The following is a 21,287-nucleotide window of genomic DNA, read 5'->3' as shown; positions in this document are numbered from 1 at the left end:
ATTTTCTCTCTATCAAATTATGCATCAATCTCTTACTTTTCTTGTTTAATTAAGAGAATTTGTTGGTTAACCATTCGCCAAGCCTTCAGAGATTCCAAAAAGAAAGGCAAGCCTTCCAATAACTAATTAAACTTGCAAATCCTAGAAAAAAACCCAGAAACCAGAAAAAAAATATAAATAAATAAACCCAAAAACCCAGAACAAAAATCGATTTACTGAGATTGTGAAGCAGTCATGGCGGAGATGACCCAGTCAATGAGGAGGCAAGCCGAAGGCAAAGCCAAAATCAGTAGCTTCAAAGCCATAACCATGGCAATAGCGAAGCAGCGAAGGAGAAGAAGATGGCAGAGATGACCCAGTCAACGAGTTCATCGTCGGAGATGAAGAAGTCGACGAGTTCGTCATCAGAGATGAAGCCGCGCCCGAAGCTTGTGCCGTTGAAATTGAGGTCAGGGAGGTGATTCAAGTAGGATGAAGAAGTTCTTAGCTAGTCCGATGGTTTTCGGAGCGACACGCTAAGAATGGCTAGTGACGTTATTAGTGAAAGCGAGTCCTATCTAGTCCCATTAAAACTAGTCCAGCTAGGAAAGAAACACAGAGTTGGACTAATCTTTAGTCTAATCCAGTCTAGTGAACTTTAGTGAGGGGAAACAAACATCCCCTTGGAGTACTTGAAAACCCAAATGCATGTAAATATAATCATCCATAAACCAGTGCGAAAAAAAACAAGAAATGTCAGTTGGTGTTTTATAACTTAATTAAGGATAAGTAAACAAGTAGATTTGAGTTTAGCCAGAACAATGTGTTCCTCTTACTCTTTGCACTTAAGTTCGAATCTTTATCTCACAGTCTAGATAAATTTAGGGCTCGTTTGCTTAACAATAATGATAATGAAAATTAAAAAGAGAATGGGTTTCATTCATGATTTTTCCGCATTACTTGCATGTAATCTGTAATGGAGTAATCCAATTTCAGGAATTTAAGTAGATGAAGGTGGTAAGTAACCAATCTATAATACGGTGGTGTATAATAATAAATAAAAGAAAAAGAAAGTAAATAAAGATGACCACATAGTGAAAATTGAAAAGCTTATAAAATGGTAAACAAATTGATTGCACCAAATTTCAAGAAGAAGAAGAAATGCATCTCTATCCCATAGTCCAAGGGAGGAAGTATCTTAGTTAACTAACAACAATATCCACACATGCATGTTATTAAAGTATAATATAACAGAGAAGACAAGGGAACCAAAATTGTGGAAAGAGGGCAAATTACGTTATGGAGAGTGCGTACCGTTTGATTCAAATTAAATCGGTTTAAATTAAAAGAAAGAACAAATCCTACTGTAGTTGGTGCAAATGATTTTCTTTGTGACGATCCTTTCTAGATCGTCTTTGTGAGGATTCAAATGATTTTTTAATCGTATTCGTTTATCGTAAATCGTACGGTTAGTTTTCATCAGGTACTATTTGTGTTCAATTTTAAATAAAAATTTTAAAATGAATTTTGACCACATAATGTAAGATAAATGAATAGAAAACTTTTTTTAATCCTTAAAAAAGATGAGTTTTAGATTATAACCTTGTGTAAGATTAAAATCCAATTTTAGTCCCTAGTACATTTAAATTTAATCATCTCATTTATTAGTTATATTTTGATGTTTTATTTATCTTTTTATTCCTATTTTAATGTATAAATTACATTTAAATTTAATTTTCATTTCATTCATCATAATATATTTTAATGTTTACATTTAGGTAACTAATTTTTTTATAATATATATTCCGATAACAATTGACACACCCCGTCCCGAAGGAGGGCGTGCTGGCCGTCACGTGAGAGTGACGTAACCATTTACATAGTTCAGAAGCTTTAAAAAAAAAAATTTCCAATTACTAAGATGACACACCCGATGGTGAGTCCTACTTTTGTGAATTCTGTCAGAACACCGTTGGATTCCTCGTGGCCACCAAAGCTCTGCTAACTTGAACCTGGAGGGGCGCAAAACAAAATTGAGTGGGTCAGTAAAACAAAGTTTTTCGAAAACTTTTCATTTAAAATATTTCTAACCCCTCACCGTAAAACCTGTATACTTTCCCAGAAAATAGCATATATATAAACATATATATAAGCAAAAATCTCAAATCTCAAACCTTTAACACTTTTCAGAAAAATATATATATAACCATATGAAATCTCAAAACTTGAATCCCAAATCTTTAACATTTTTCAAGAAAAACATGCCATGCCATAAATCAAAATATAAATCAGGTGAAATAAGGAATCAATCGGAGACCCTGCAGTTGGTCCTATACGATTAATTCAATAGCTCAATATCTCACTAAGCCGGAGTCACCACAGTGACCTATACGGCCCTACTCTGCACATCACTCGGAACTACGTAAGGTAGTCTGTACGATGAAAGGTGTAAAAATACGCTCTAGTGCTTCTCTCATCAATCATCAGCGCGCATAACTAAGATCACCCACTAGTCGGAATCACGCCTAGTGATCTATACGACTAGCATGTCGGAACCCTCACATGGTCTGTACGACATCCACCTACTTGGATCCAAGGCGAGCGTGCGGTGTGGTGAATAAAATAAGCACTAACACCTAGGGTGCAGGTTATGAGCTTGAAACATCTTATCAACAATCAATTAAATGAATAATGAACTCACCTGACTTACCTGTGCCTCCACAGCACCATGCAACATGTATGCATCATATATCAATCATATAACTCATATGAAATTCACATTTTCCAAATAATTCTATGCATGGCATTTTCAAAACATAATTTCGTATAAATTCATCTTCTGGGAAAAATTTATAGTATAAAGGTAATACGAAAACAAAACTGCCCACTCACCTGGAGTTCGCTCAACAACTCCCTAGCACCACACATCAAGGCGTCATGAAGATTAGCACCTAGAACAATAATCAAACCCAACCTCAGAAATCCTGCCGATAGAATACATAACTTATAGAAGACACGTCACTACGTAGTTCGATCCGGATGATCTGCAATTCAGATTTCAAATCCGAAACTTCCAGAGGTCCACAATATACCTCTAGGACAACATCCTAAAATTTCGTTACCATCCAACGGTCGGATCTCCGTCAATTTCCAAAACTAAGTGACGGTTAACATTCTATTTTATGAACTTACAATTCCAATTCCGGAATATCCGTAAATCGGATTCCCAATCCGTAAGTTCCTATAATCCTCAAATATTACGTATTACAACGTATCAAAGTTTGATGACGATCCAACGGTCGGATCGTCAATTCACATTTTCACCTAACCCCGAATCGTAACCAACTTAGGTTCAATTATTCAATTTACGTCCATCAATTATCAAAACAGAACCTAGAACCTTAATCACAAGCTAATAATGACATTGGCGGCCATTGGCCACGCGCCGCCGCGCGGGCCGCCGCGGGTGGCGGTTGGCCGCCCCCGGCTCGCCGGAAAAATTCAACTATTTCCAAAAATTACCAAAATTTGCAGATTTGAAGATCTCAATGAGTAGAACAACTTTCATACCTGAGACCAAGGCCAATTTGGCCTGGAAGTGCTTCAATTTCACCAAAACCGTGAAGAACCCTAGAATTTGGGTGTTTCCAATTCGACCTTCAAACTTGTTCCAACGCCTCAATTACCTCTTGGGCTTTGTTCTAGGTCCTAAAGGAATGCTAAAGGTGTTAGTAATTGAAAGAAAACATTTCAAAATTTGGAGAATTTAAACAAAAGGGTCGCGGCACCCGTAGGGGTGTTCTTCGCGAAATCACAACGAAATTCAATGATTCTTGGGGTGAAACGTAAAGAGGGAAGATCATAGAAGGTTTTCCAAGTGATGGATTGATGTAACTCACCGGAAAAATGGTGAAATTTCGACGAAATTTGGTGAAGAACACCGACGGGTCGCGCGCGGGCCGCACGGGTCAAGAACGACCCGTTCCTCCTTTTCCCCCGTGCACCACTCTCCCTCCTTTCCCTCATTTCCTTCCCATGGTTGGTCAGTTTCTTCCTCTCTCTTCTTCTGATTCGCTCTCATCTTCTTCTTCCCCGATTGGGCATTTCTGCCCAGTCTCTCTTCTTCTTTTCTGTTTTCTTTTTCTTCTTCTCATACACATACACACACCAAAAACCTTTCTCTCATACCAGCCATCCATTTCATTCATCAATAAATCTGGGCCGTCCAATTTCATAAAAGAATTTCTATATTTTACTAAAATTATAATTCCTTAAAATCCCAAATTTCGAACGTTAATAACTTCTTCGATATAACTCCAAATCACGAACCGTCTGCGCCCACACGTCCGTAACGACGAGTACTACGAGGATATGTCAAGAAAACAAATCTTAGATGGCACGACACAACGATTAACCTCGAATGATGTGCGTGCCTCGAAGGGCATTTTTGTAAAATCCTTTATTAAAACTTTAAAATTCTTAAAATTAGGGACGGGCTGTCACAATCTACCCACCTTACAGAAATTTCGTCCTCGAAATTTACACAATCTTTACAATCCATCAATATCCATGAAACAGCCCGAAACACATCTCTCTCATTCGATTCTTTGACTTTCAAGTAGTTTCTTCCACTGAAAGATTCCTCCATAAATTTTCACCAAACTCAGAGTCTTGAATATCATCCGTCCCCAATTCTAACAATTTCGAAACACAAGACATAGCTTTCCACGGCCTTATGGCGTTACTCTAGGGAACAAACTGAAGGAACCAACATACCCAAGAAGTTTAACAGATCCCAATCTCCTTTTTCCATAAAACAAATAAATAACTGTTGCGCTTATCTGGAAAGGTTGATGTTCTCATACTGAAGTAACATGCGCTGACGTCACAAGTCAATCAATTATTATTCAAACTCCAACCTAACTATTTGGTATACGAGGAAGCTTGTCCATGAAATCCATAGTAATATTCTCCCATTTCCGCCGTGGAATGGGAAATGACTACATTATTCCAAAAGACTTATTTCTTTCTGCTTTAACCTGATGACTGATGATACGCCTACTAACATACTTCGCCATTCCTCTTTTCATACCCGTCAATAGTACATGAACGAATGGTATGATAAATCTTAGTACTTTTGGGATGCATTGTAGAAGTGGAATAATGTACATCGTCAAAATTGCTTTCTTTAATTCCACACCATTAGGCATAAACACCTTGTTCCCTTGCATAAGCTTGCCATCTGATTCTCTAACTCTAAGGTCCTTCTTTATCCCGTTATTCCTTACTTTAAATAAATTCTTGAATTTCTTCGTCAAACGCTTGAGTATCGAGTACGATCTACCAAATGGGTCCAACTTAGAAATTAGCAAGTAAGGCTTCTTCTCGATTTTTGATACTCAACTTTACTCCAGTAGATTTCAAATCCACAAGAAGATGAACATAGCAAGCATACCAAGCATTAATTCTCACTGGGGTCTTCCTACTAAATGCATCAGCCACAACATTAGCTTGACCACCCTCGTCACACAATCATAATCACTAAGCAACTCATTCCACCTTTGTTGCCTAAGATTAAGATACCTCTGAATAAACAGATATTGGGTACTCTTTTGATTTGTAACAATCATGCACTTTTCTTCCCATAAAGACAATGTCTCCAAATTCTCAAAGCAAAGATGATAGCTGCTAATTCCAAATTATAATTAGGGTAATTCATCTTATGAGATCCCAATGGCCATGAAGCATAGGCAATCATCCTACCATGTTGCATCAACGCGCATTCAAGAACATTCAAAGAAGTATTACTATAGACCACGTAATTACCACTATCGTTTGGGAGTGCGAAAACAGATGCATGAGTGAGGGAATACTTTACTTGCTGAAGCTCTACTCACAATTTTTCATCCCACTCAAACTTAACCTCTTTTCTCATCAATCTCGCCAAGGGCGAAGCAATAATTAAAATCTTGGACGAACTATCGACAATATCCTGCTAATCCGAGAAAACTCTGAACCTCAGTCACGGTTCGCAATTGTTCCAAATTCTCAATCGTTGCTACTCTTTTAAGAATCCACTTGAATACCTTAAGTAGATATAATTAATTTATCCAACATTAGCATTTGCTAAACTTAACATACATCAACGTTCCTTCAATCCTTGCAACACCAACTTTAAATATCTAGCATGCACTGCTCTAATCTTATCAATCTCGTCAATGGCAACAACAACAAACCGATCTAGATATCACTGGAATACTTCCTTCAGTAAGCTCATAAAAGTAGCAGGTGCATTCGTCACTCCGTATGGCATCCCAACTTGAAATGACCATAACGAGTCCTGGATTCAGTCTTATGGACATCCCCACTGTTAATCTTCAACTAATATCATTCAGACCTCAAGTCAATCTCAGAAAGTACCCAGGTGCCTCAGAGCTGATCAAATAATCATTAATACACAACAATGGATAACAGCTCTCAATCGTTACCCGATTCAATTACCTAATATCAATGCCTAGCCTTAATGTCCACTTTCTTCCTCACAAATAAACCGGAGCTTTTCCAATGTGATATAATAAGTTGAATGGAACTTTTAACTCAACCTGAACCAATTTCTAACATAGGATTTGTACCTAAAAACAATTCAATAATGGAACCCACATCTCTGCCTGGCGGCAATCTAGGTAAGTCATCTGGGAATACACCAAGAAAATGTCTAACCATCTTTACATCTTTCATACTATTAGGATCAACATCATTTAGCACCATATGAACTCAATATCTTGGCAGCCTTTTGATAACAATCTTCTTTGCTCTCTCAACAGGAATAATGGCATAACTCACTCCACTTTACTTACCCCCAAAAGTAACCTCTGGTCATCCAGGTCAACAAAAATTAACTGATTCCCCATAGCAATCTAGCTTGGCACATTTATACTGCACCCACTGGTGCCAAAAAAATCACCTCAAAATCCATAATATCCAACGGAATAAAATTCACTGACATGACATTTTTCACCATCACTGGACACCCTTAATAAACCAAATCAACATAAAGTGCCTTCTTGTTTACTTACTTAACGAATCCAACAAATAAGTTATAAATATTACGGTCTGCAGCCCGCAATACAAATAACTCACTGTTGTCTCGATAACTAAGTAACAATTCCTGAGGGGTGTAATATTATCATCTTGTTCTTCCTTAGAAATACATAAATACGCCTCGATCGTGCTCCAACATTACTTTCTTTGGCAACATCGACCATAATAAGAAATATATCAGCCGGAGTCAGCTAGAATGACCTGTACGACTGAGTCCACAACTCGACCATCCATGCTAGCACATAAGTCGGAGTCACATATAGTGACCTGTACGACTTACTCGTCAATATTTCCAAGTGATATGTTAAGGAAGACTATTGGGTAACAACTGATTCCAGGGACAATTCATACCTCTATGTCCCATCCGTCCACATGAACACATTCACTGATTCCCACACTCTCCAAAGTGTCTAATATTATACCTATGGCACAAAGGTACATTTCCCTTACTCGAGTCACCTTGTCTTTAAGATCTGGGATCACCCGTAATTTATCACTTCGCCTCGAACCAGTGGCACTAAAACCTCAGTTGGAAGAATTAGTTCTAACTTCACTTCTTTTGAAGCTCTGAGTCTTTCGACGTCCTTGATATGACGGATCTTTAACTTTCTCACCTTTCCTCTAATTACCATTCTTTTCTTATTCTTCTTTACTCTCGCTGATCATATTCTCAAAGTCCTCAAAGCCCAACAACATCTCGTAAACTCCTGGTAAAAAGTACAATGGATTGTGGTCGCCAAAGAACGTCACTTCTTCTTATTATCCCGCCAAAAACGACATAACACCTCGACCGGATTAGTAACAACATCCGAATGGAAACAAGGCAAGTCTGTATTCAAATTTAACTTATAATCAGTCTCAAAGGTTCCTTTAGATAATAGACTGAATCATAGTGACAATAATTTCCCCCCAAACTACTATATCAGGGAATTTAGGCTCATCCGAACTACGTGGCTCACTACGAGGCGGTATAGTTCTGACAGAAGACACTAGGAAATTCTCAAGATGTCCAGAATTGCAACCTAGGCTCTGATACCAACTGACACACCCCGTCCCGAAGGAGGGCGTGCTGGCCGTCACGTGAGAGTGACGTAACCATTTACATAGTTCAGAAGCTTTAAAAAAAAAATTTCCAATTACTAAGATGACACACCCGATGGTGAGTCCTACTTTTGTGAATTCTGTCAGAACACCGTTGGATTCCTCGTGGCCACCAAAGCTCTGCTAACTTGAACCTGGAGGGGCGCAAAACAAAATTGAGTGGGTCAGTAAAACAAAGTTTTTCGAAAACTTTTCATTTAAAATATTTCTAACCCCTCACCGTAAAACCTGTATACTTTCCCAGAAAATAGCATATATATAAACATATATATAAGCAAAAATCTCAAATCTCAAACCTTTAACACTTTTCAGAAAAATATATATATAACCATATGAAATCTCAAAACTTGAATCCCAAATCTTTAACATTTTTCAAGAAAAACATGCCATGCCATAAATCAAAATATAAATCAGGTGAAATAAGGAATCAATCGGAGACCCTGCAGTTGGTCCTATACGATTAATTCAATAGCTCAATATCTCACTAAGCCGGAGTCACCACAGTGACCTATACGGCCCTACTCTGCACATCACTCGGAACTACGTAAGGTAGTCTGTACGATGAAAGGTGTAAAAATACGCTCTAGTGCTTCTCTCATCAATCATCAGCGCGCATAACTAAGATCACCCACTAGTCGGAATCACGCCTAGTGATCTATACGACTAGCATGTCGGAACCCTCACATGGTCTGTACGACATCCACCTACTTGGATCCAAGGCGAGCGTGCGGTGTGGTGAATAAAATAAGCACTAACACCTAGGGTGCAGGTTATGAGCTTGAAACATCTTATCAACAATCAATTAAATGAATAATGAACTCACCTGACTTACCTGTGCCTCCACAGCACCATGCAACATGTATGCATCATATATCAATCATATAACTCATATGAAATTCACATTTTCCAAATAATTCTATGCATGGCATTTTCAAAACATAATTTCGTATAAATTCATCTTCTGGGAAAAATTTATAGTATAAAGGTAATACGAAAACAAAACTGCCCACTCACCTGGAGTTCGCTCAACAACTCCCTAGCACCACACATCAAGGCGTCATGAAGATTAGCACCTAGAACAATAATCAAACCCAACCTCAGAAATCCTGCCGATAGAATACATAACTTATAGAAGACACGTCACTACGTAGTTCGATCCGGATGATCTGCAATTCAGATTTCAAATCCGAAACTTCCAGAGGTCCACAATATACCTCTAGGACAACATCCTAAAATTTCGTTACCATCCAACGGTCGGATCTCCGTCAATTTCCAAAACTAAGTGACGGTTAACATTCTATTTTATGAACTTACAATTCCAATTCCGGAATATCCGTAAATCGGATTCCCAATCCGTAAGTTCCTATAATCCTCAAATATTACGTATTACAACGTATCAAAGTTTGATGACGATCCAACGGTCGGATCGTCAATTCACATTTTCACCTAACCCCGAATCGTAACCAACTTAGGTTCAATTATTCAATTTACGTCCATCAATTATCAAAACAGAACCTAGAACCTTAATCACAAGCTAATAATGACATTGGCGGCCATTGGCCACGCGCCGCCGCGCGGGCCGCCGCAGGTGGCGGTTGGCCGCCCCCGGCTCGCCGGAAAAATTCAACTATTTCCAAAAATTACCAAAATTTGCAGATTTGAAGATCTCAATGAGTAGAACAACTTTCATACCTGAGACCAAGGCCAATTTGGCCTGGAAGTGCTTCAATTTCACCAAAACCGTGAAGAACCCTAGAATTTGGGTGTTTCCAATTCGACCTTCAAACTTGTTCCAACGCCTCAATTACCTCTTGGGCTTTGTTCTAGGTCCTAAAGGAATGCTAAAGGTGTTAGTAATTGAAAGAAAACATTTCAAAATTTGGAGAATTTAAACAAAAGGGTCGCGGCACCCGTAGGGGTGTTCTTCGCGAAATTCAATGATTCTTGGGGTGAAACGTAAAGAGGGAAGATCATAGAAGGTTTTCCAAGTGATGGATTGATGTAACTCACCGGAAAAATGGTGAAATTTCGACGAAATTTGGTGAAGAACACCGACGGGTCGCGCGCGGGCCGCACGGGTCAAGAACGACCCGTTCCTCCTTTTCCCCCGTGCACCACTCTCCCTCCTTTCCCTCATTTCCTTCCCATGGTTGGTCAGTTTCTTCCTCTCTCTTCTTCTGATTCGCTCTCATCTTCTTCTTCCCCGATTGGGCATTTCTGCCCAGTCTCTCTTCTTCTTTTCTGTTTTCTTTTTCTTCTTCTCATACACATACACACACCAAAAACCTTTCTCTCATACCAGCCATCCATTTCATTCATCAATAAATCTGGGCCGTCCAATTTCATAAAAGAATTTCTATATTTTACTAAAATTATAATTCCTTAAAATCCCAAATTTCGAACGTTAATAACTTCTTCGATATAACTCCAAATCACGAACCGTCTGCGCCCACACGTCCGTAACGACGAGTACTACGAGGATATGTCAAGAAAACAAATCTTAGATGGCACGACACAACGATTAACCTCGAATGATGTGCGTGCCTCGAAGGGCATTTTTGTAAAATCCTTTATTAAAACTTTAAAATTCTTAAAATTAGGGACGGGCTGTCACAACAATTTTGTATGTTCTTCATTTAGGTACATTAATATGTTTGAATATTTCGGTATATCTATCGATACAAACATATAAGTACATTAATTCATATAATACATTTCAGTATGTACATTTTGGTACACACATTTGAGTATTGACTTTTAGGTACATTAATTTAATATACTATATTTCGGTACATACATTTTAGTACGTACATTTTAGTACATACATTTTGGTATTGACATTTAGGTACATTACTCCAATATAATACATTTCGATACATACATTTAGGTTCATTATAATATATTTCCGTACAATCATGAAGGTACAAATATTTTGGTATAAAAAAGTCAATTTTATATATTTTGGCACAGTCATTTTTGTACACTTACATATTTATAGAGTTTTTGTATAACAAATTTATTTTAATATTTTCTCATTTATAATTAAAGAACTAAATATGTGCATATTAATAAAATTAAAATTTAATGGGGAGAGATTAAATAAAAATACACATTAAATAACAAAATTGAATATGTAATTTAGCACCATGTTTTTTTTTTAAATTTTAATCTTTTGCAAGGACTAATGTTCAAAAACCCCATAAATGAACATGATTAAAGAATTTTTGAAATTCTCATAACGAAGATCCGAAGAAAATCCTCATTTGTGCAACAAGGCAAATAGTTAGTTGATTAATTAGTTAATCATAAAATATAATTTAACAGGTTGAACTATCAGTTAAAAATAACGAAGGAAAAGTAAACTTGATGATAAAGTAATATAATACAAGTGTGAATAAATTATACAATAATCCATTTGCTACAAAGTGCAGTGGGCACATAATTTCATGAGTTATGATTTCATCTGCACCAATTTCAAAATATGCCTACCTTTTTTTATTGTTGTTGGATGTTTGTGAGTCTATATGATCATATCTACACCAATTTCAACATACCTCACTCGTAAGACTAATGTTAGTGTATTTTAGATCGCATTTGCAAGTTACCTGATGTATTCCAATAAATATATATCATCATCACATTATTTAATATATAAAATATAATTCAAATAGATGTTATTCCTAACATTATCCGTCTGTTAATAATGAATGTTAAATATATAAAATATAATTCAAATAGGTGATATTCTTAACATTATCTGTCTGTTAATAATGAATGCATTATCTCTCAACAAAACTTCTCTTCTCACTCAGTAAGGCATTCCTAATGCATCACAGTAGCATTAGTCGTAATAGGTATTTCTAGTGTGTATGAGTGTGTGTGTGTGTATTACATTTGAGCTAATTATAACTTTAAAAAACGATCTTTATTCTGGTTACATTGTTAAAACGATTCAAGTAATTATTGTTGAATTTCAATTGTACATAGGGAAATGTTATTGCCACTCCTAAATTATCATTTTGCACTCCAAATTTCTTATAATTAGAAGAAAAAAAATTACATTTATGAAGAGTGTATAATGAGATTTTTAGAATGCTAATAACAATTCCTATGTACATATACTTAGAAAATAGGAGCATATTTATGCGACTTAGTTAGCTTGTTTCTTGGCATTTATGTTGTTAGTTCGTAGTTATTTTAGTATTTTAAGCTATTTTCGTGTGTTTGTAGGTCCAAAGGGTTAATGTGGCAAAGAAGTGCATTTTGGAGCATTTTTGGGCATGGAATGGATAGCATATGCTTGGAGCAAAAAGAATGGACAAAATTTGAAGTTTGTGCATCATCCTCTCCATATAAATAACCATTTTAGCACACTCATTTCACCCAACACATCCACTCATTACAACCACCCAACACATTCACCTACCATTACATCCACTCATTTCACCCAACACATCCATTAACCTACCACTACATCCACTCATTTCGCCCTAACACATCCACTCATTTCGCCCTAACACATCCACTCATTTCACCCAACACATCCACTCATTACAACGACCTAACACATTCATCTACCACTACATCCACTCATTTCACCCAACACATCCACTCATTTCAACCACCCAACACATTCACCGACCACTACATCCACTCATTACCACCACCCAATACATCCTCTCCCTAGCCTATAAATATATCCATCCAAAGACACATCCAAGGGGGACAGTTTAGGGAGAAGGGAGGAAGACACATTCTGCCGCAAGGCAGAGTCTTTTCTTCTTAACCATTCTACACATTCCCACAACAAAAACACAATTCCATGCACCTTCATTTCCCTTTCCTTGCCGTGACCTCCATCCAACCTAAACACATTCAGCCATTCCCTTCCATATATCCATATGCATCCATCAAACCACACCTTGTGCCACAACAAAGAGAAGAAAGAAGACCCTTGGACGTGCTTGCCATTTAAGTTGGATTGTTGGAGCGTTTTTAGGTGTTTTCATTCTTTTATTTTCAATGTCTAAATTTGTTTATCTTTGCTTTGTGAATATGAGGAACTAAACCCCCCTTAGCTAGGAGGGAATTCAAAGCCATGAACATACTTGCAATATGAATTGATTACTTTCAGTTGTGATTTCATAAGTTGTGAATTCAATTTGTTTAGCTGCTTGATTGATAACTTATTCGTGTATGTTTATTAAGAGTGCACACTTAGTTTTCATGCATGAATATGATGCTAGAGTATAAGGGAGTTTCACCTAATAGTTACAAACTTATATTCACAAGTAGTGGAGGTCGCTTATAAACGATTGTGTTAAATGAATTCTTGGCAGGAGTTTCATGCTCATCATAGTAACGAATGCCTCGTCAATACTTATAGTTTTTATAATGCTTAATGATCTTTGACTATATCTTTATTGTGCTGTTCACAAAAAGGACTTTTGAAGAATGCTTGAATTGTTGTATGCGTTTTCCCATCCAATTCAATAACTTAAGGAGAACTTGAAGGTTAATTTAAGCGGACTTAATTAACGTGGGGTGTTGAGTTTCTTGATTTATCGAAAGAACAATTGAAAATTGGTTTATGTGCAAGTGTATCATGTGTGGAGAAGAACCCTCTAGCTAGCCCATCATCCATAGTTTACCCAAATTCATCCAAAATCTGTTTTAGTTTACAGTCTGTTTGTTTTGTTTTCAAATTCGTCAAAATCAAATCCCCCTTTACTTTAAAGTGTTTTATTAGTCAAAATATGTTTTGATTTGTGTTTTTAAGTGTCTTGAGTCAAGTTAGAACCTAATTTCGTCCAAAACCATCCCTAGAGTCAGTTTAGAGTCTAATTCATTGTTTTAAGCTGTTTTGAGTCTTTTAAACTAGTTTTGAGTCTTTTTAGTTTGTATTGCATATTTTGAGTCTAGTTTGGTGTTTTAAACTTAATTTTATGTTTTTAAGTCAGTTTAGAGGTTATTAGCAAGCCCTCCTAATCCCCGGTCCAGAACGATACCTACTGACATTCTTTACTACAATTGATACAAGAGGGTTTAATTTGTATGTTAAGTTAATTTTCGCATCAAATTTTTGGCGTCGTTGCTGGGGATTAGCAAAGTTGCTAATCCCTTGTTATTTCTTTTTGTATATTTTTGTGTCTTTTGTTTTTAGTTACTGACTTTGTTTCTGTTTGTGTTTTTTTTTTGTTTGTTTTACTTTTGATATTTGATTTAGTTTTGTTTCCTTGATTTCAGGTACTAGAGAAGTAAGACATGGATTTTGCTACCATTCAAGCTCAATTGGCGAAACTTACTTCTCAATTGTCACAATATCCCGAAAGGACCACAATGCAAAGTGTCCCTACATATGGTGTGTCCTATGGGCAAGGATATCCAACTCATCAATGTTCTCAATTCGATGCGAATGAAGATTCTTGGGGTTATCAAGGCCATAACCAATCATGGGACAACATGTTTTCCAACGCTTACAATTCGGATTGGAGAGATTATTCAGATTACATGTGGGGAGAACCTCAACAATTCCAACAAGATGGATATTGGCAGCAAGAAGAGGAGTTCTATTCAAGACCTATGCACCCACCACAACCTCCTCCACAACAATTTCAATCAAATTCAAGTATGCTTATAAGTTATGATGAAATTCTTGATGTACTAACCTCGTTGACGCAGGGCTCACAACAAGAAGAATATTTGCCACCATCGGATGAGTTCTACCACTGGCCATATGAACCATCACAGCCACCACAACAATCTGCCCATTTCAATTTAGGTACGTCTTTGGATAATGATATGTTTAATAAGTTACTCACCTCTTTGAACCAGGAAGTAGAAAATCGAAACAAAGAGATGCAAAATCAAGCCAAGAAGTCGGGTGAATTGGAGAAGCAAATTGGGCAGATTATGAAGTTCATGGCACAAATTCAAGAGCAAAGTGAACTCTCCAGCTCAACTATTGAAAATTTGAAGGAAGATTTTGAAATCCATGATGCTATCACTTTGGGAACTGCTATGGAGGTTGGAGGTGAACCCAAGACATCCAAACCAAGCTAAAACATGGATGAACAACTGCTGCTCGAAGAAGATGAGAATAACAAGGCCACGGCAAGGGAAGAACCACCCTTGCCGCAGCCCCATATGCCCTCTATACCATCCACTACAACCAAGGTAAGCTTAAATTCAATTTGTCCTGACCCCGTTTCACCAAATGTCCTTATTCCTTGCAGGATCATGCAATCCAAGGAAGAAGAGGATTAAAAAGGTATCTTCGAAACCTTTCCAAAGAATCAAGAGCAAGAAATGGATGGGGAATGTCTAGAATTCATCAAAGAAAATACACTTGAGACGAAAATTCCCAAAGAAGTTGGATTTTATAACACGGGAAAAGTCATAACTTTCAAAACACCAAATCTGGCCAAGTCCCATATCCCAGATGTGGTGTTCGTAATTGAGTTTGTGTTGGAACAAGCAAATATGCAAGGTATTTTACATTCATTTTCATAAAAAAAAAAGGGAACATTAAGCAGAAAAATACAAGAGAAAACCTTCACAAAGGCTGCTTAGGAGAAGTCTCAGTAGTCGGCGGAGCTACAGAAGGAGGAGGCATCGGAGGTTGATCATTTGGAGCTTCATTACGCAGTACACCCCTAGAAGATAAAGGCAAATGCTGTTGGAACAAACCCACAAACCTCTGATGATCAAGTAAAATCTGACCATCAGATTCCTGCATCTGGTCAATCTTCCTCTTCATGTTTGTAGCATAGTTATGTGCGACCCTGTGCAACTGTTTATTCTTATGCTTGAGCCCTCTAATCTCCTGTTTGAGACTCATCACTTCAGCCGCCAATGATTCAACTTGACGGGTTTGAGCAAATAGGCGTTGGGCCATATTGGACACAGAACCTGCACACTGCACACTGAGAGCCAGAAAATCCTTAACAGCCAACTCATCAGATCGTTTGGAAAGTAGTCTGTTATCTTTGGGAGTGACAAGGTTCCGGGCCACCACCGCAGCGGTCATATCATTCTTCATTACCGAATCTCCAACGGTAAAATGACCAGTAGAAGATATGAAAGATTGGCGCCATATGTTGTCTGGAGAAGGCATGGATTCTTCTTCACCAAGGTTCAAGTCAAAAAGGTGTTGAAAAAAGAAGAGGTCGGATAAGTCAAGACCGTAGAAGTGCAAGAAGGGAGTTTCTACAAGCAGAAATTCAAGTGTGTTTTGAAATGTACTGCATACCTCTATAAAAATCAGCACTCGACGGGATTTTAGAGATTGAAGAGGCGAGCTCAGAAATCGAAGAGGCCAATTCAAAAATTGAAGAGGCGCTAGCTTTCTCAAAAGCTGGGCTTGCTCAGAAACCACGGGTCAATCTTCTTTTCCAGATTTGTCCACACTTGTCACATGCAACCTCTACACTCGACGGAGCTCAGAACTCGAAGAGGCAAGCTTAGAACTCGAAGAGGCAAGCTCAGAAATCGGAGAGGCATATGCTTTTCTAGACGTGTCAGCGCCTGTCACATACACACTCAGCTTTGAGGAAATCACGGGCAGTTTGTCGAAGCGCCAATTCCAAATATCGAAGAGGCATCAGCTTGATCCAAACGTGTCACCATCTGTCACATACACACTCAGCCTTACGAAAATTATGGGCAATTTGTCGAAGATTTCTGGTGAAGTAGAAAGCACGTGAAGTTTACTATTCAATCATCCAACGGTTGCCGACAAGAGTGAAAGAATAGTACCGGTTATTATTTCTTATAAATGTCGACCTTCACCCTCCATAGCAAGGCAAACATACATAACCTTCCGTCATCTCTGATAATGCCTTTCTAACGAAGCTTCTCGAGTCACTCAGTGTTCCTTATTCCTTGGGGTACCTTTGCAAACAACTCATCCAAAAAAAAAGTATTTCATATCATGAAGGTTGAAAGCAAGAGTATCTCATATCATGTTTTCTCCCTGTCCTTCTCCTTGTCGTTGTTTTCATCTGCGAGACAATGAGAAAGAGAGCAATCAGCCAGCACTTGGTATCAATCTTTCAATCTGGAACCGACTGCCTGGAACCCCTTCCTGATTGCTTACCCAGCCCTGCTCTCGAGTACTCATCTTCAACATCTTATGCTTCCTCTTCGTCTACCATATCTGCCTGGGGAACAGATAAGGGAAGTGAAAATGATACCTCGAAGCATGTGGAGACAATGTGCTAATTCATCCTCAGCTAGGGACAAGGAGAAAGAAAGCAAGAGGTGGGCACTTGGAAATATTGAAGAAAGAAATAAACCATCACCTCTACCTCGTGTCTGCCTGCCATGCAGAAGAAACAAGCAGAGAAGAATGCAGACTGCACAGTCAAATCAACCCAGCAGAAGGAGTCTGATTTGAAACCAAGGAACTCTCGCTCAGAATTCCGAACCAGTTCGAGATCAAAGCTGTGGAAAGACAACAAGATCATCTATCTCTAAAACCAGATTTGCGTTCTTAAACTCTACTCTGTCTGGTTTTTACTTTGCCATACTTGTTATGTTTATTTGTTGTTTGTTTGATTGTTTGCTTGTGTTTATGTGAGTTTATGCTTGAAACATTGAGGACAATGTTCGATTTAAGTGTGGGGGGGGGGGTAACCAAGTTGTTTTGCATGAAATTCGTGGGAGTTTATCACCCATTACTTCTAGTGTTGTTCCTTGCTGTTTTTAAGTGTTTTTATGCAGTTTTGGAGTGTTTTAGTGTGTTTTGACATAAAAATCCTAAAATCTCATAAAATTTTGAAAAATTGTTTTGAAAAACCCAAAAAGAGTTGTTTTTGTGTGTTTGTTTGTGTCTTAGGGTACCTTCCAACACAATGATGAGGATTTGGTTTTTAATTACATGACTATTAAAGAGAGTTATAAACATGGATGAAAATTTGATTTACGCTTTGGTGTATGCTTGGTTGTGGTTATAATTTATAAATTCACATGCAATCATAAAGGAAAAATCAGTTTTTGTAACATGCTTGAAAGAAGGAACTCAAATGAATGCTACAACCTTGTGAGACTTGAGCCTAAACGTTTATTTGGAGAGTTAATAATCTGTGCATAATTGTTTTCTAAAGTCGTTGCGTGATCTCATTATTCTTTGCTTGGTTGCTACTTAGAAGGCGTTTCATCATTTAGTTCCAAATGCTAGAACTCATGCCTATTTCATTCAAAGCATGCTATTGATTTGCATAACACATATTCAAGATGAAGTTGTGTAGTGACCACCAAAGCCAAATTGATGTGCCCCTATTTCATTATGTGTTTTAAGTTTAACCCCGTTGAGCCTTGTTAAGCCTTGTTAAGCCTATGTTCTTTGTTAACCCACACTATCCTTACCTAGCCTAGTGTTAGGACCATCCATACCCTTGTTCTTGAAGCAAAGTAAAGCATGACTTAAAATGAACTACTTTTTATCAATGTATTGCAAAAAGCAAGTGTGGGGGAAGTGATTCTTGTGTATGTGTGTGTGCCAAAGTCCTTAATAAGGCACGGGTAGAAAAGAAAAAAAAAAGAATTGAAAAAAAAAGTATGAAAAAGAGCTCTAAAGTGTTGTTTGTTAAAGAAAGGGTTTAAAACATTGAATTCTGCCATAAGTGTTGCATAAATCTTCCCTTTGTAATTAAAAGTTGATTCTGCATTCTAAAGTGATTTCCAAGTGTCTATTTCATTGCTTTGCTTGCTATCGCTTTAAGAACGTTTGTTATCCTTATCCTTTCTTTGTTAGCCATTACCCCCAAGCCCTGTTACAACCCTTGACTTCAATCTTGAGTGTTGTGTGTTTCAATTTGTGGAGTTCGAAATTGGTATGAGCATATGGTGGCACTGGTTCTCGCATCTAAGTAGTAGCATTCCATTCATGAGATCATATCTAAACATGCTTAATTACTCCAGAAAATTGCTTTCTTTGTTATAACATATGTGAGTCCTAATCTTTCGTATTTACATCAATCTTCTCACATATACTAGTGTAGGGTGTGTAGTCAGAAAATGTGTGTGAAAATAGAGAGTATCTTGTAAGGAATTGAGCAAATTCTCTAAGGCATGTTACTACATTCAAAACATCGTTTTAATTGGTTAATTGTGAAGTAGTAGGTGGTGATTGTGATTAAGTATGTGCTCAAGTGTAAGGATGACCAAAATATGCGGGAATGATGATTTTTAACACGTCATGTTTCATTAAAAATCCTTGACGCAATTGCTGGAAGGTCTAGGTTGTGTTTAGTTTTGTTTTGTTTGTTTTGTTTTGCTCGAGGACTAGCAAAAGCTAAGTGTGGGGGAATTTGATAGGAGCATATTTATGCGACGTAGTTAGCTTGTTTCTTGGCATTTATGTTGTTAGTTCGTAGTTATTTTAGTATTTTATGCTATTTTCGTGTGCTTATAGGTCCAAATGGTTAATGTGGCAAAGAAGTGCATTTTGGACCATTTTTGGGCATAGAATGGATAACATATGCTTGGAGCAAAAGGAATGGACCAAATTTGAAGTTTGTGCATCATCCTCTCCCTATAAATAACCATTTTAGCACACTCATTTCACCCAACATATCCACTCATTACAACGACCCAACACATTCACCTAGCACTAAATCCACTCATTTCACCCAACACATCCATTCACCTAGCACTAAATCCACTCATTTCACCCAACACATCCACTCATTACAACCACCCAACACATTCACCTACCACTACATCCACTCATTTCACCCAACACATCCATTCACCTATCACTACCTCCACTCATTTCACCCAACACATCCACTCATTTCAACTACCCAACACATTCACCTACCACTACATCCACTCATTACCACCACCCACTACATCCTCTCCGTAGCCTATAAATATATCCATCCAAAGACACATCCAGGGGAGACAGTTTAGGGAGAAGGGAGGAAGACACATTCTGCCGCAAGGCAGAGTCTTTTCTTCTTAACCATTCTACACATTCCCACAACAAAAACACAATTCCATGTACCTTTATTTCCTTTTCCTTGCCGTGAACTCCATCCAACCTAAACACATTCAGCCATTCATTTCCATATATCCATATGCATCCATCAAACCACACCTTGTGCCGCAACAAAGAGAAGAAAGAGGACCCTTGGACGTGCTTGCCATTCAAGTTGGATTGTTGGAGCGTTTTTAGGTGTTTTCATTCTTTTGTTTTCAATGTCTAAATTTGTTTATCTTTGCTTTGTGAGTATGAGAAACTAAACCCCCTTAGCTAGGGGGGAATTCAAAGCCATGAACATACTTGCAATATGAATTGATTACCTTCAGTTGTGATTTCATAAGTTATGAATTCAATTTGTTTAACTGCTTGATTGATAACTTATTCGTGTATGTTTATTAAGAGTGCACACTTAGTTTGAATGCATGAATATGATGCTAGAGTATAAGGGAGTTTCACCTAATAGTTACAAACTTATATTCACAAGTAGTAGAGGTCGCTTATAACTTATATTCACAAGTAGTAGAGGTCGCTTATAAACGATCGTGTTAAATGAATTCTTGGCAGGAGTTTCATGCTCATCATAGTAACGAATGCCTCATCAATACTTATAGTTTTCATAATGCTTAATGATCTTCGATTGTATCTTTATTGTGCTATTCACGAAAAGGACTTTTGAAGAATGCTTGAATTGTTGTATGCGTTTTCCCATCCAATTCAATAACTTAAGGAGAACTTGAAGGTTAATTTAAGCGGACTTAATTAACCTGGGGTGTTGAGTTTCTTGATTTATCGAAAGAACAATTGAAAATTGGTTTATGTGCAAGTGTGTCATGTGTGGAGAAGAACCCTCTAGCTAGCCCATCATCCATAGTTTACCCAAATTCGTCCAAAATCTATTTTAGGTTACAGTCTATTTGTTTTGTTTTCAAATTCGTCAAAATCAAATCCCCCTTTACTTTAAAGTGTTTTATTAGTCAAAATCTGTTTTGATTTGTGTTTTTAAGTGTCTTGAGTCAAGTTAGAACCTAATTTCGTCCAAAACCATCCCTAGAGTCAGTTTAGAGTCCAATTCATTATTTTAAGCTGTTTTTAGTCTTTTAAACTAGTTTTGAGTCTT

The 21,287-nt window shown here is 37.5% G+C and overlaps 2 long non-coding RNA genes across 10 annotated transcripts; both read right to left on the bottom strand.

Moving 5' to 3' along the window:
- Nucleotides 1–1,789: 1,789 nt before the first annotated feature.
- Nucleotides 1,790–10,406, bottom strand: LOC126610391 (uncharacterized). 9 transcript variants are annotated; one of them, XR_007618507.1, is made up of 4 exons: nt 10,192–10,406; nt 9,874–10,011; nt 2,872–2,930; nt 1,790–1,991 (listed from the first exon to the last, which is right to left on the bottom strand). It is a non-coding gene; the product is annotated as an uncharacterized LOC126610391 (long non-coding RNA). The 9 variants fall into 9 exon arrangements; XR_007618510.1 differs by lacking the exon at nt 9,874–10,011 and adding an exon at nt 3,550–3,687; XR_007618506.1 differs by lacking the exons at nt 9,874–10,011; nt 10,192–10,406 and adding exons at nt 3,550–3,687; nt 3,879–4,093.
- Nucleotides 10,407–12,909: 2,503 nt separating this feature from the next.
- LOC126610392 (uncharacterized) lies at nt 12,910–20,452 on the bottom strand. The gene is made up of 2 exons (XR_007618511.1): nt 20,285–20,452; nt 12,910–13,102 (listed from the first exon to the last, which is right to left on the bottom strand). It is a non-coding gene; the product is annotated as an uncharacterized LOC126610392 (long non-coding RNA).
- Nucleotides 20,453–21,287: the final 835 nt, after the last annotated feature.

This window comes from Malus sylvestris, chromosome 17 (genome assembly GCF_916048215.2).
Source record: "Malus sylvestris chromosome 17, drMalSylv7.2, whole genome shotgun sequence".
NCBI lineage: Eukaryota > Viridiplantae > Streptophyta > Magnoliopsida > Rosales > Rosaceae > Malus > Malus sylvestris.
The sequence above is the reverse complement of the archived record's forward strand: the minus strand, read 5'-3'. Positions and strand labels throughout refer to the sequence as shown.